Below are 9,246 nucleotides of genomic sequence, written 5' to 3'. Positions count from 1 at the left end.
AAAGTCACTGTAAAGATACCCTCAGAAAGTCTACTTATATATTCATATAATAAACTATATACATTAGAAACAAAATGCTTAAATGGAATAATCCCTTAACTGATGAAAAACTATTTTAGCCCTAATTTTGCTCAAGACACATCAGGATCCGTTTTACCTATAGTCACAGCAACAGAACTGTGGTGTACCGTTTCACACACAAAAAGATGATAAACCAGGGCGGAGAGAGCTTAGAAACAAATTCCTCAGCAGCACCTACATTTGATACAACTAAAGGGAAAATCTCAAGTCTATAAATCCTCAGTGCCAGCTCACATAAAGAGGCTCATAATACAAAACCTGCACATTCATACCAAAAGTCTTTTCAGAAGTGTAAGATAAACTCGGTCAAGCAACAGACAAAGTTTTGGCAAAGAAAAATATTGGAAAGGCTGATCTGATTTTGGGAAAACGAATAGTTCTGATGTTTACATAATTCTGAAATAAATCTCATAACTGGAATGTTAATAATAAAGTGGTCAATGGCAACTCACAGCTTTTCTGCTGATGGTGGACCTAGATGTGTCTGTGTAAAAGGGTACAGTGTGTGAGATCACATTACTTTTCTGCTGAGGGCTGAGGTGGAGGAAACTGGAAAGGTGAATGCCCATCAGGCCCATCATGGGCTGGGGAGGGTTGAACTGCTTGGACATTAGAGGCTGGGGCCGGCTGACGGAGGTGGAGCTTGTCTCCTACTCCTCCACTTCCTGATCCAGAACCACCCCCTGGAGCTGCTGTACTGGCTGCTGCTGCTGCTGTTGCTATTATTCTGGTATTGGTCATATGAGTTGGAACTGGATCCGTACCCACGCCCCCCTCCCTGCGATCTCGGTACGAAGAACTGCGGTCCTCCATCTCGGCGGCGGTTGTCTCGGCGTCGCGGCTATAGCTCCCGCTGCTGCCACGGCTGTCCTTGGTGCTGCTGTTTCCGCCCACAGAACGCATTCTCCGGTCACACTCATCCTGGTACATCAGGTTGGGATTGTTAGAATTGGAACCACCACGAAAACGAGAACGCCCACCTGCATATGTCAGATACAGGCAGAGAGGGGTAGCATCAAATGGATATGTTGACCCATTTAGGACTGGCAACTATGAGTTTACAACATGCAAGGAAAAAGTGGAAAATACAATAACTCTGAAGTAAAACGTGTTGAATACCACTTTGAAAGATCAAAATGAATGGATTATGATGGCATGTTTATAAAATTACAGTAACATCTTAACATGGCATGACAAAAAGTATTCTTTTACTTTGCAAACAATTCTGGAACAGTAATTTTACGTCATATTTATTTGGCCAGTACGAACAGGTCTAAAAACTGCATATGTGAACGTATTCAAACTGAACGTATTAAAACCTGTACATAAATACTAGCACCACTATATCACAGTGATGTGTCCCCTCACCTCCACCACCTCCTCCACGTCCAGTGTCAACCAGCTGCAGTAGTTTGGGGTTGATGGCCTGTCGGGCCTCCTCCAGAACCCGGACAAGTTCACGGGCCTGGCGTAGGTTCCCTGGAGTGAAGAAGGTGTAGGCAGTACCTTTGTTGGTACTGCGGGCTGTGCGCCCAATACGATGGATGTAGTCCTCTGATGAGTTGGGGTAATCATAGTTGATGACAAACTTGACATCCTCCACATCTTAGGTAACAAGGTGGTAAATGGAAGGGCGTGATGGGATCAGTTGCAGGGGGGAAAAGACAAAAATACAAGTCAGAACAGAACTAACAGTTTTAAGAACTGATTTAAACTACTTGCTTCTTCCATTAAAATTAAGTTTTGAGCTTTCAGACAGACAATACCTGCAAGACAACCATCATCCCCTGAAAGCATCACTTACCTGTCAACTGTTAAGACTATTGGTGGAAAACACAATTAGAAAATTAGTTTACTTACCGCGCCAATTACAAAACAGATCTTGGTAATCTGCCTAGGTATTTGTACACATGCACACAAGTTACATGCAGCCAAAGCTACAGGCCAACTGAATTAAACAGTCAGACGTTACAAGGGACTGGTACAGAATTTGAAAAATACATAGGATTTTAAAAAGCCTAATAAAATAATAAAATGATTATTACATTTAACGATGATCCTTGAATGACAGAGATTCAGCAGTCTGAATGAATCATTGATGAAGGATTTTAGTATAAATCCCACTTGAGAAATCTGATTTCCTTAAAACAAATTAGACGTCTGTTTCTCATTACAGCTGAAGAAGGGCTCAGAAAACACTGCTGATTAGAGGAAAAAAAATGCCTTGTTTTGGAAGCATAATGACGAAGGCTAATGAAGGAGAGAGACGGGGAAGAGGGGGTTGAGGTACAGTACTTACCCTGTTATCTGAGATTTTGCGATGACTTTACAAAGATACCCCTCTGTCCCCTCCTACCCCCACCAGTCCTGAGAGGTCTGCAGGGGCAGGAGGAGAGGACACAGGACAAAAAGCAGTCCCTTCTCCCACCTCGCCATCCTCCACAACACTCCCAATGCTGGAAGTGGACCTGCGCTACGACGTGGTCCTACATGCGTAGAACTAGCTGTGCCCTTTTAGCTTCCCCAAGCAAGACACTACTGGGTTTGTGTTTCTAGATCAGGGTGACAGGTGGAGAGATTTTTACAGGACCTTAGACTCTTGAGTCCTTGCCAGACAAACCTGGAGTCTGCATTTGGTCGTTGGCTTTGCTGGGTGTGATGCCTCCCAGTTGTTTCCAGGGGGCAGTGATATTATAGAGCCCGGCTTTTCACTTACAGTAACAAGAAACAGACACGACGAAGATGATGTGTGGGGCATTTTCTGTTAAAGTAGGGGCCTGAGTGTGGGCTCTGCCTTGGAACCTTTTAGTCTACTTTGTGCTAGTCCATATGAGAAACAGCCTGGACAGATGATCTGGTGTGATGTACAGAAAGAAAAGTGTGTAAGACAGAGGAGATTTCAAGCAGGACACACGGTGGAGGAGGGGGTGGAGGAAAAAACGATTTAAAGGAAAAACAGGGAAATAAGGGGAATACTAAGATAAGAAGCTGAAAGGAAAGGGTGGTGGAAGAGGGAGACAAAAGAGATATATTAAACACTAGAGGTGGGAATTAGATACTTTGCCCGTGATAATAATTCTATACATTACATACGACGTGTAACAATGACTCTGGTGGTTGTTATAAGAACTGCAGTCAGCATACTGTCACTGGTACTCAAACACATGCTTGTGTACTTATGTGGCGTTAATGTTCTTGGAATCGTAGACTGTATATAAAGATGACACCCCATTAAATGTGAAACCAAACATTTTGATCTCCCCGGTGGCTGGCTGCAGTATAGGTCGCAAATCCTGCCCCCTTCACATTATTCAACTTAAAATACATATCAAAGAAATATTTTCTAAAAGCCATTTTTAACTTACCAAGTAGATTTCAAGTCCCTATTTTTCTGATTGGTTTGCTTTAATAAATTGCATGATGTAAATAAAATGGATAATTGACAGCTATAATGACCAATCATAGTCCAGAAGCTGTAGATACGCATATGGGTAATTTGTCCCACCCTTATTAAATAGAGCAGAAACAAGACAGAAAAAGTAAGGAGGTGTGAAAGAGGAAGAAAAATAGGGAGAGAGACACAGAAAGGAAGGGCGGGGAGGGAAAACTGATTATAGAGAGGTGGCTCCTCCAGGCCAGGACTCCTGCCAGCCAGGACCAGACATGACGTCCGCAGAGGGAGAGGCCGGCCGGCACAGCCAGTGGTGGGGGGTGTCAGGGGCTGACATCAGGGGGCGTTCAGAGGGGGTGCCTCCAACTAGCCGTCCATGCTCGGCTTTGGCTGCTTTCCACCCTCACTTCTGGGCGATGTTCTCTCTTTGTCTTCTTGTAATGCACCACTATACCACAGCTCCACAGAACTGAAGTATGATCTAGATGAGTGTATTTTCTGTGGGACCAATTTAGAGTCAAAAACTGTTGTCTGGAGTTTGTTAATAACAGGACTGTATCTCCTCATACACTGTAAAGGACGTGTTTGGAATCCAGTCCCATCAGAATGAATACACATATAATAAAAAGTCTTAGTCGAGTTTATCTAATTGGCATCTGGTGTGGTGCGTCACTGGATGATGGCATGACTGAGGGGCGCCCACCCTCCTTCATACCCCCATCTTCACCCTCTCACCTGACAGCGCCCCAACCCTAGGACCAAATTTGGAAGCCCAGCAGCACCCCCGCTGCTCCGCCCCCCCCTACTGTCGCCCAGGCAGCCAGTGTCCTGTCCTGGAAGGGGGCAGACAGTTGAGTTTTTGTTTGTGGGTTCTGTTCTAGGTTTTCTGCGGAGATGGCTGTCTGGGACTGATTAATCAGGCCGTCTCTCTCCCCGAGTCAGGTTTCGATTTGTCATGCCTAGGTCCGGCTGCAGGCTCCAGAGGGCTGAGTGCTTCTAGTTGCCGGAAGAGAGACTTGGAAACAAAAAAACAAACAAAGAAAATGAAAAGAAAACAATGAACACAGAAATTAGGTTACAGGTCGATTGTCATCCACTAAGGGCTTGCTTATGAGCCTCACCCTTACATCTTCACAGATTTATCTGAGAAGAATCATGTTGTTTTTTTGTTGTTTTTTTAACACAAAAATGAGTCTGAATATTTCTAAAGCTGACTTTTGGTCAAATTAATAGTAAATTCACATGCATTGAATTGCCTGGTCATTATGCGACCACTGGTACTACTGTCTACACATGAAGTTGTCCAATTTTGTGTATGTGTATCAGTTTGTACTTATACTGAGGAAATATCATTGCTTTGCTGTGAGCACACAGGGACATACCCAAACCACGCGAGGCCACATCAGTAGCACTTGAGAATGGGGGCTTTGCCACTTCGGAACTCTGCAACATGTTAAAGAATCCGTGATTAGGAGCTGAATGTCAGCGCAAGGAAAACAATGCTGACAGAAAAATCGCTTTAGTTCAAATGGTTGTATATTTTTACCTGACAACACCCAGTCCCTCTCTGGCTGACTCTTGTCACCATGAATGCACATCGCTGGCCACCTAAGAGAAAAAAAAAAAAGTGTCAAATATGTGTTTGTATCAGCTGTAACTTCAGATTTAGGTTGAATAGAAGGTGTGTTTTCTCCTCCTCCTTCAAAACCTGATGAACATGATCATTTTAAGTATGAAATCTTAAAAAAGGTACAATAGAATAGATTTTTATTGTCACTGTCACAGGAACAATGAAAATCAGTTTAGCAGCTCTGTTATTTTTAGCAGCAAAAAACCCCTAGTGCAAAAACGACTATAAAAATCTCACACAAATACTGAAAAATGTAGGCATGTGCAAAAAGCTACAGGATAAAATATTAAATATCCATATGCTACTAAAATCCTACTAAAACTACTGAAATGTACAAAAGCTAACTCTATACTACAAAAAAGAAATATGTACAAGAAATAAGGATATATGCAGCCAATATATGATATATACAAAATGAGATTAGGAAAACAAGGTGTATTTGTTGTGACTACTGCACTGAAGTAGGGTGAGTATTGCACTGTCCATTAGACTGGGGGTGGTGGTTGTTCAGTCGGGGAGGCACATTTGCGCTGTTTGTATTTGCTCTTGGCCTTTTTGATGCCTCTCTGCAGACTGGTGTGGAACATTCAGAATGTGTAACATGTAAATGTGTAACATTCAGAAGATACTAATTATCAACAACACCAATGGCTGTTACGTGAACTGGAAGCAGCATCGTGTTACTTGAATGGAGTTTGAGTTGTTCTGTTTCCATTGTTAAGCCAGTAGTAGCTGTTGGGAAGCATTGAAGCACTCAAGGAACAAGCCGGACACCTTGGACTTTTGCAGAACATAAAACTCGAGCTCCTACATGGAAATCAGTGAATGGCCATTCATGGATATAGGCAGCCCACAAAGCTGGGGAAGGTATCTCGCATTTAAGATTCCTTACTAATGCATGACCGTAATTAAAAAGCAAACAGTTCTTGTAAGTTACACATGAAGTTAAGTTAAACATAAAAGAGCACAGACACTAAACTCGACTGTGTTAAACCCCAGGTGCTAGGATGGGTTACACTGACTGTGTTTTTGCATATCTGCAGGGGTTTGTTCAAAACAGCTACATTTACTCACCCGTCACGTCTCATCCTGCGTGTGAGGTCATCACATCGCTTCTTTGTCTCCACAAAGATGATGGTCTTGTTCTCTTTCTCAGCCATAATCTCCTCCATCAGCTGGATCAATCTGATGAAAAAGCAATTATCCACTAATGTCAGTGAGGGAAAATAAAGGATTATTACAGAAATGGTCCCAAATTTTGTTGAAAGGGGAAAAAAAAGATCTGCTATCACCAGTTTCTTACTTGTGATCCTTTTCACCCTCCAGACAGACATCTACTATTTGAAGGATGTTGTGGTTGGCACTAAGTTCCAGTGCTCCAACATTGATTTGGACATAGTCTTTCAAAAAGTCCTCTGCTAGCTGCCGAACTTCTTTTGGCCAGGTTGCACTCCACATCAGAGTCTGTCTGTCGGGCTTGGAAAAGAGCACATCAAATAACAACTAATAATGAATTTAAAAACTAAAGCATTTAATATAAACAGCACTCTACAATATCATCTCTAAGAGATGTAGACATCTTTATTCAATTGACAGTATTCACTAGCTTTACCCTGATCTGATCCACAATTTTGCGAATCTGTGGTTCAAAGCCCATGTCCAGCATGCGGTCAGCTTCATCCAGAACCAAGTATGTGCAGCGCCGAAGGTTGGTTTTTCCAGCCTCCAGAAAGTCAATTAGACGACCTGGGGTGGCAATGCAGATCTCAACACCTAGGAGAGCACATTAAGTCTCATTGTGTTAAGTGATTATTAATATGGTATTAAATGACATAATAAAAAGTTTATTTGGTTGTCTAAATAAAAACTGAACTATGTGTAAATAAATCATGCTAGTCCAAACAATAAATCAGCCTCACCTCTCTCCAGGTCTCTGATCTGAGGACCCTTGGGAGCACCTCCATACACGCAGGTGCTCTTGATGCGTGATGACTTTCCATAGTCGTAGGCCACCTGCTGGACCTGCTGGGCCAGTTCTCTTGTGGGAGCCAGAACCAAACACTGCAAATCAGACATACATTGTCCCAATAATCTATTGTTAGGTGTATTTGTAAAAAGAAACCTGTTAAGATGACTTTTAATATCATTTATCAAATAACAATATCACTAATAATATCACTGATTTGTCATAGCAGACTATCGGCAGTGTAAGTCTTGTTCTCTCACGTACAATGGGTCCATCTCCTCGCTCCAAGTATGGCTGATGATTGATGTGAACGATGGCAGGCAGGAGATACTAAAGGAATCATAAAATGACAGGTCAGAGAAATCACACATTTCTCTGACCTATGAAAGAATATTGTATGCATCCTCCTGTTTTGCACCAGGAGGTTTTTTGATTCTAAGTAATTGACTAGTATGTATGAAGTAAATCTTTTCAAATATACAAGCTGAGGAAAATGTATATCTCACCGATAAAGTCTTCCCAGAGCCAGTCTGAGCGATGCCAACCATGTCTCGGCCGCTGAGAGCCAGAGGGAAACCTTGTGCTTGAATGGCTGTGGGCTCCTTGAAGTTTTGCTGCATCAGTACATCCATTACATATTCTACAGACAAAATATCATCGTTACTAGTACTATGATTATTATTTATAATAGTAATAGTAGTAGTAGTAATAGCAGTATATCTGTTAATAGGTAGTGTCGAAGAAATTCTGCAGGCTTCCACATGTTGATGAATATGCACACATGTACTTACGAGGAAACTGAGCCTGATGGAAGTTGGTGACTGGCTTTGGGCAGCCTGAACCTCGAACAGTAATTTCTTTCTTCCTGCGATACTCCTCAACATCATACTGAAAGCACAGGACAAGTTGATTGTGTAAAGCCAGCACACTCTGAGCTCTAAGCACCTTCATTGCAATCTCATCTTTCGGATCTCAACAACATATTTGCCAAGTCTGTTAATTAATATAAATACCTGGCTCAAACGCTGCAATTCAGGATGCTCATTGTAAAAGTTCTTCTCAAACTTGGGGAGCTCATTCATGTCCCATCTCTTTTTTCGTAAACGGTCCCCTGGGTTCCCAAACTTTTTACCAGGTGGTGGGCCACCTCTGCTGGACCCGAAACGAGGACTTCTACAACATAAATGACCCAAAATGTGAGGCAAGTTTCGTGACATATGGAAAAAAACCATGACAATTTACGATAAACAATTAGTACCAATATTAGCTTAGCGTGAAATGCTAGCGGTTGGCGTAGTTGACACAGCAACTTACCCCCTGTCACGGCCACGGTCTCGATCTCTGTCTCCGTAAGAGCCTCTCATTTTAAGGCCGCACTCTCCTCTTTAGATAAGAAAAAGGTCGAAGCTTTAATTCAGTGTCAGTTTAAAGAACCTCTTTAAGGTAGGTAGGCTAATTTGGGCGCTGAATACTGTTCAGGCCTTACCAGAAATCTCTTGGATTTTAGCCTGAAGTTAACGTTAACAGGTGGCATTCACCAAATAAAAATCCCTCGCTGTTTTATATGCTCGTCAAGGGGCAAAGGCTTCTTGTGCGACGAACAGTGAAGTGAAACTACAGTAAATTTCACACATAACTAGTTGCAGCAGGCTAAGGAGCTAGCAGGACGTTGTTATTGTTAGCTTAGTCCTGGCGCAGCCGGCGAGTGGAAGAAACATCTTGTGATTGGCTGGCAGTTTCTGAAGCCCCACCTCTTTGTTGATTGACATTTTGAAGCCGTCCTCCGTCAAAATGTGATGTATCGACTTTTAACTTGTCAGGAAAACACCATTTATGAACATAAAAAATAAAGGTTTCTGTTATTTAACTCTTTGTTATATCATAAATAAAATTGAAGATGTTAAGTAGACTGTTTATTAACAATGAAATGGCAAGTTTATTAGAATGTAAAGTAACCCATTCTGTTTATATATCAAGGATATTTGTCAAAATCTATCAAATAAATGTGGCATGTACTTCTTTCTTAAATTTTGATGAATCATAAAATCAACGTTTACTGTGTTTGATTAGCTGGGTTTGACATAAACTTGTCAAAGCCTCAAAGAGTTCAAAGACAGTGACTCTGTGAGTAAACTTTTAGCCCCTGAGATTGATAAAAATCAAAAATTCTGAAATAAA

At 41.9% G+C, this 9,246-nt stretch overlaps 1 pseudogene; it reads right to left on the bottom strand.

The window, feature by feature from the left end:
- Window positions 1-157: 157 nt before the first annotated feature.
- On the bottom strand, window positions 158-8,782 carry LOC115423580 (probable ATP-dependent RNA helicase DDX17; annotated as a pseudogene).
- Between the last annotated feature and the right edge of the window lie 464 nt (window positions 8,783-9,246).

This window comes from Sphaeramia orbicularis, chromosome 8, assembly GCF_902148855.1.
Source record: "Sphaeramia orbicularis chromosome 8, fSphaOr1.1, whole genome shotgun sequence".
Classification (NCBI taxonomy): Eukaryota; Metazoa; Chordata; class Actinopteri; order Kurtiformes; family Apogonidae; genus Sphaeramia; species Sphaeramia orbicularis.
Note: the sequence above shows the minus strand (reverse complement) of the source record. Positions and strands in the feature narration are given on the sequence as shown.